This window comes from Polypterus senegalus, chromosome 6 (genome assembly GCF_016835505.1).
Source record: "Polypterus senegalus isolate Bchr_013 chromosome 6, ASM1683550v1, whole genome shotgun sequence".
NCBI lineage: Eukaryota > Metazoa > Chordata > Cladistia > Polypteriformes > Polypteridae > Polypterus > Polypterus senegalus.
Window position 1 is genome coordinate 78,753,121 of NC_053159.1, and position 6,982 is coordinate 78,760,102.

The following is a 6,982-nucleotide window of genomic DNA, read 5'->3' on the forward strand; positions in this document are numbered from 1 at the left end:
ACCATCGTACATTATCAGTACTGTATTCATTTTTTGTTTTCAAAACCTGCTTGTTTCTATAGGTCTAGAGCCTATCCTCACAGCACAGGATAAGAGCCAGGTGGAGTGGTACTGTTGAAATGACTCTTTAGGTAGAAGTAGTTAGAAGGGAAACAGTTGCTAAAGATTACTTGTCTGAGCTCCACACATATGGTGACTGTACTAAGAGATACATGTTTTCTTGGACTTAGAACATTAGAACAATCTAGTCGAGAACAGGCCATTCAGCCCAGCAAAGCTCGCCAGTCCTAGCCACTTGATTCTTTGAAAAATAAAATCAAGTCTAGTTTTGAATGTTCTTAAAATCTTACTGTCAACCACACTAGTCGGTGACTTATTCCGTGTGTCTATGGTTCTCTGTGTAAAGAACAACTTCCTAATGTTTGTGCAAAATTTACCCTTAACCAGTTTCCAGGTATGCCGTGTTCTTTTTGACCTTATTTTAAAATAACAGTCCTGATCCACTACGGTAATTCCCTTCATAATTTCAAACACTTCAGTCATGTTTCCTCTTAATCTTCTTTTGCTTGAACTGAAAATGTTTAGCTTTTTTAATTTTTCTTTACAATTCATCCCCTGTTGCCCTGGAATCTGCCTAGTCGCTCTTCTCTGGACTTTTTCCAGCACTGCTATGTCCTTTTTATGGCCTGGAAACCAAAACTGTACCAGAAGATCCAAACTGTGTAAAGACTGATATGTGGGTATTTTGAGAGGCCAAACCACACTAAGTTTCTTAAATTATACTGTACATAAGCACTTTATGAACTACAAGAATTGTCTTACATGCTGTATACAAGTATTTTGTAAAATAAAGGAATCACCTTTGCGAGGGGTTCCCAACCATTTTCATGCCAAGGCCCCCTAAGAGACTTACCTTAGGGTGAGGACACCCTACCTATCACTTTCCAAAAAATGAAATATCCCACATGCCTGTAAGAAAATGGCTATTCAGACCTACTACCTGTTAAGTTCATGTAATAAAACTATATAAAACAAGGCACTTTTACTATGGAAAAAATGTATTTCTCATAATAAATAAATAAAGTAAAATCAACCTATTGCTAGTGAGACTTTCAGGTTTGGATGTTCTTGCACAGTTTGTCCACTCTGGGTTGCAGCTGGCTTAGGGAAAATCTCAAATCATTTTACACATTTAGACATGTTCTGTGTTTGGTTTTCAGTACTTTCAAGGCAGAAAAACCTACCCCACACAGATATTTGTTGCAAATGATAAGAGGCATTAGATGGTTATTTCACTCAACACTGAGTATTTGTTTCTTACATTGCTCCAAAATTCTGACAGGGGAATGGCAGAGAATTGCATTTTCAAACTTCCATCATTGGTTATTTCAATTAATTCTGGCAAACAGCTGCTATAGTATTCCCTCATATGTGTCAGATGTGACAATATTATTGGCAAGACTATGTCTGCCTGCACACTTGATGTTCCTTGCTCCTTTTGAAGAAGCGGCAACATAAATAATAATATTATTATTTATATAGCACCTTATCACTTATTTACATGCAACTCAAGGTGCTTTCCACAGATTAATCAACAAAAACAAAGATAGACTACTGTATACCACATTTACTTGGATTATTATCACTAATTAATACTATGTTCATTTCTAATAAATGTAAGTATACTAAATACAAAATAAACAAGGTATTGTTAAACAAAATCTAACCACTATAATGCAAAACAAACTTTTACTCTTATAAAAAAAGGTTTTAAAATTAAACAGTTATACATTTATACATTAAGGTTGATAATTGAACAACCAGATCTAATAATATATATAACAATAAATATACATTGTACTAGGCTGACCCGCCTTTTAAGGTGACCAACTTTTAAGTTGACCACTTCTTAAGGCAATTCAATATGTAGATCAATTTGATATTTTATACAAACTCATTAATTTGGTTATATTGAATTTGAGCGGTATTACTTTAATACTCGTAGTTTCTGTTATTTTTGTGATGAAATTTAAACTTTTTTTCTATATTGAGGTCGCCCTTTTGAACCCCCCTGATATTTACTACGCGGTGAGGCATTTGTACTCTATCAACATTAATTATTTCCAGAGACATAATTTTGTCTATTTTTCCAGCGCATCGCGCACAAAAGCAAGAGAACGATGGGAGCACCAGAACTCTGCTCACATCATGTCACTTCGTACCGCAAGCTGTAAGTAGTAAGTCTGTGATAAGCGAAATACCGCTACACTTTCCACTCATGGGACGGAAGGACAATCCCGACCGCTTTTATATAGTAAGAAAGAAGAAGAAGATATCGCACAGTCTGGAGTAGAAAATCATCTTTTACCTGGAAAAACGAAACTACAAATCCCATCGTGCATTGCAAAATGGACGGGGCGTCTGTGAAACTCCGCGGCTGCGTAGCACTTACGGGACGGAAGGACAATCCCGACCGCTTTTATATAGAAGGATGTAACTACATTTTACTTAGGCAACCCATTTATCAGAAACAGTTTAATGTAATTAAAGTTAATGAAAAGGCACAAAACCAAATAAAACAGTCCATAGTGGTTTCAGTTGATTTTGGATGTGGATGAAGTTCTTGATTCCTGAATGTGAATGTTTGACCAGCTGACACGGAGGAGAGGAAAACAAAAAACTCCTATGATGGCCATAGGAGAAAAATACATCTGTGAAGAACCACTGTCGGAAAACAGAAATGAGAAAATCAAATAGTAGGTCTGATGGTAATCAGTTTCTGCATCATGAAGGTCAGAGTGACTTAGGTCAGCTGGTTGTCCACCCTCCGCTGGGCAAAGTTTATACAGTTGTCAATAAAGGTTTCTAAGTCTAGAGTGCTTTGAAGAGGTGTGAGTGGCACTACAGGATGGGAGACAACATTAAAAAAGCAAATAATTAATTCTGCGTACTTATTAACACATCCAAGAGTTACACTTATTATTCAGTTCACTATATCTACTCTCTCTATATATATAATCCTAAGCCTAAAAGTGCAACGATTTTATGTGACTTTTTTGTCACGCTTTAAATCAGGCTTATTTTAAATCTACATATATATGTTTGGTATCATTCTTTTCAGAATTTATCGAACTTTAATGTGATGTTGTTAAATTTTCAGATTCTTTTGCTGTTTTTAAATTATGAACTAAAAAAATACCTAGAACTCACGTCCCACGAGGTGCGACTTAACCAAGTGTGCCAAGAGATTTAACCATGCCTGGGGCTGGAAATAAAAGACAAAGAGTAGGAGACAGCTGCTGTATAGGCTTTTAAATGAGGAGGTAAAAAAACCTGTACTGTGGAACTGAAGCAATTTCCACCCTAGGATTGTATGTAAATACAATTAATCCGTTCCAGACCATACTAACTGTATGTAAATATATATTTTTTTAATTTTTACGCACAAATATAGTTAATTATACCATAGAATGCACAGCATAATAGTAAACTAAATGTAAAAACATTGAATAACACTGAGAAAACCTTGAACAACAGAGAACTAACACTGCAAAGGTTTGCATTATAGTGCTAGGAACTGCTCGCTAAAAACACTTTTTTAATGGGGTTTAAGCACAGGGAAAAAATGAACATTTAAAAAATTCGTAATTTAATAAACCACCAAGAAAAGTAACATTGCCACAATGCACGCTATGAACTGATCGCTGTAAACAGAACTGAAAACAGAAACAAGCCTTTTCTAAGTTATGCGTCCAGCCCTCCCTCTCTCGCTAGCTCTCTGTTTCATGTGTGTGTGTGTCTATCTTTCGTGAGCCTGCAGTGCCTGTGTGTGTGCCTCTGTCTAGCGCGTGACTGTGTGTGTGTGTGCCTCTCTCTCGTGCACCTTTGTGTGTGTGTGTGTGCCTCTCTCTTGTGCGCCTGTAAGTGTGTGTGACTCTCTCGCGCAACTGTGGCTGTGTGTCTCTCTCTCTCTTTCTCTCTTGCTCGCTCGCTCTCTGCACAGGAAATGCACAGGGAGAGACTGAACATGTACAAACCGAAAGGGAAACTGGCTTGTTTGTATACCGAGTGTGTGGTCATGAACTGAGGCAAAAGTTTGGCAAACGTTTTGGTCGTAAACCTATTTGTACATGTACTGAGACGTTCGTGAACCGAGGTTCGACTGTATTTGTTTCCCATTGTATCACCGTTTAAGAGTTTAGGAGGAGCGACCACATCTCCTTGGGGTGTTTTCAGCCCCCCTCTTCACAACACAAATGGCAGCCTGTCCGCAACTGGGGGTTGTGTGCCGAATTACATTATGATATAATTACCGGAAAGCCACATTACAGTAACATTACAAGTAATACAGTATTTCCTTCATTTAGCTTTTTCTCCCAAAGTCCAATTTTTTTGTATAAATGCACTAACATTATCTTGCTAATTAAGTATGCTGTGATTTTGGCCCTACATGCTCCGATTCAAGGTATTTGAAAGTTGAAATATATCGGCCCTACAGCTAGCTGGTTGTCAAAACAACTAGCAAACTGGGAGTTCTCAGATGAGAGAAATGCACGCAGCTCTTCACAGAGATCAAACACTCGTTGCAAAACTGCCCCATGAGACAGCCACCAGACCTCAGAATGCAGCAGAAGGCTTTCAAAACTGGCTCCCATGTCACTGCACAGTTTGGCAAACAGCCTGCATTTAAGAGGACATGCTTTGATACTATTTACAACTTTAACAACATCTTGAAGCACTTGTTGCAATTCATCCTCCAACCTTTTAGCAACAGGCACTTCTCTATGAAGCATGCAGTGTGTATCCATGGCATCTGATACATGTACAGATGCCTAAGCAATAAGATTAGTCGAATTAAATTTGCCTGCATTTGGAAAATGTCCTGACCTGTTGTCTTCCCCTGAATTTCTTTGCAGAATAAAAGCTCCCCAACACACTTTCCATCTCCAATAAACCTGACATAGATAATAAGCTGTGCTATGCATATATCCATCACACAGTGATATCTGACAAAGGGACAGCTTCAGTTTTTATGGTCAGCTTCCTCACCAATTAATTCCCAAACTATGTCTTTGGTCAACGGTAATATCAGATTTTCTCCAACTGTGTTAGTTTTCTTCATACAGGCAATGCAATATGATGCCAAAAAAGACAGCTCCTATGCCCACATCTGAGCAGTTTTGAGCATCTAATCAGCCTCTGTTCGAGTTGCTCTACCTCTCAACACATGTTGGAATGTACCTTGCCTCCGCTTAGCTAACAATACCTGTTTGTTCAACAGACATTATCATCTACAGATTGTTAAAGAGTAATGTTTGATATTTTTGAGAGAGAGCAATCAGAGCTACATGTGTTTTAAGGGTAGCTGCTAACTGCCAGAGATGTCACGGCCACATGCTTTTTTCCCCACGCAGGGGATGCTCTCCCGCCAGAGCTGAACACGATCAGATGCAGTGCCAACATTTGATGTTGGAGCGTACCTACCTTCTGCTTGGCCAGAATTACATTTTTTTAAGTTGATATTTAGAGTTCATCCTATTTCATTACTACGTGGGCAAAGCCACAGGCAACATCTAATATATATATTGTTGTTTGAGGCATGGCAGTGCAGTGGTTAACACTGCTGTCTCACAGCTCAGGTTACAGTTTTGGCCACAATAATTGGTAGACACTTTCCTAGCCCCATGGACACTTCAAAGACAAGTGCAACATTATAATGACCTCAAAACTAGTTCAGACCCTTCTTCGCCATTATGGCTTTAATGGCGTTCACAGAGTTTGGTGAAATTCCCAGACATTTCTGCAATTTCACTAAACTCATAGTGTAAACTCCACAGGGTGAGCTTATCTGTAGTCATATACGTAATGTAAGAAATAAATTAGTGAAGAAAATGAATGAAGATATCATAATTAAGTTGTGTGTTCAATAACAACCAGGGGTCATCTTTGTTAACTCTTTTAAGGTGGTTATCAACAAAAGTTGACATCAAGTGGCAGAATGTCCAGAAAAGTCACCTGGAATGCACTACAGTATTTAGTTTTATGCAATGGATGGCAGCAAAGACTGCAAGATAAATTGAGTCGTGCACACTTAGTGAACAACATCAAACACCAAGAGTCTATCACCTCAAACAATAATCTGCAGAAGATGTTGTGTACATTGTTGAAGGACTTTGATTCAGCACTCCCATAAGAAACCAAGAGAAGAAACTGACAGTGTAAGTGCTGTTGAATGCAATACATATTGCTGACAGTATGATTTAGCAATGAGTGCAACTGGTTGGTGTGAACCATGTGCTTCAAAACAATCACTTATAGACATCTGCTTTATTAGTTGTTATGTTTTGCACAATGCAGTAGTAAAAATTTTAGGAAAAGATTTAGCCTACAACCATAATGAAAAAAAAACTCAGCCTCAGAACAGATGACTTGTGCTTTCAGTAGAAACCTGCAGCCATTGTGGCTTGAACTGTATAAAGCTTACTAAACTCAATATACAGTATTTCACAGCCAGCAGTAGTGAGCTTTAACATATTGATCAAAATCAGGTGTTTTTAAAGTTACTGATCTACCAACTACTGTATAGTTTTCATCTGTATTTTAAAAGCACTAAAATAATACATTTGAACAGAGTTTTCACTCTAGTTTAAAAATTACCACCAGAGTGTTAAAATAGTGATGGTCCCGTCGCACATTTGTATGATGTATTTATATTAAATAATGACAAGAAAAGAGTGCAGCTTTAAAAAAAACTAAAGAAACATATGTTATGTTAATAAGTTCTTTAGAATGTTTACAGCACATTAACTTCTCAATACCTGAGGAAACTGTTTTGATGCATTTAATTTCTGAATGCAAAGTAACAGCTATGTCAAAAACCAAAAGCTTAAAGCTTAATACTCAAAACCTAAACATTTCTTTACTATACTGTAACAGTAATGCATGGTATAAATGGCCATGTTGTTTTAATTGTAGTTTGCTT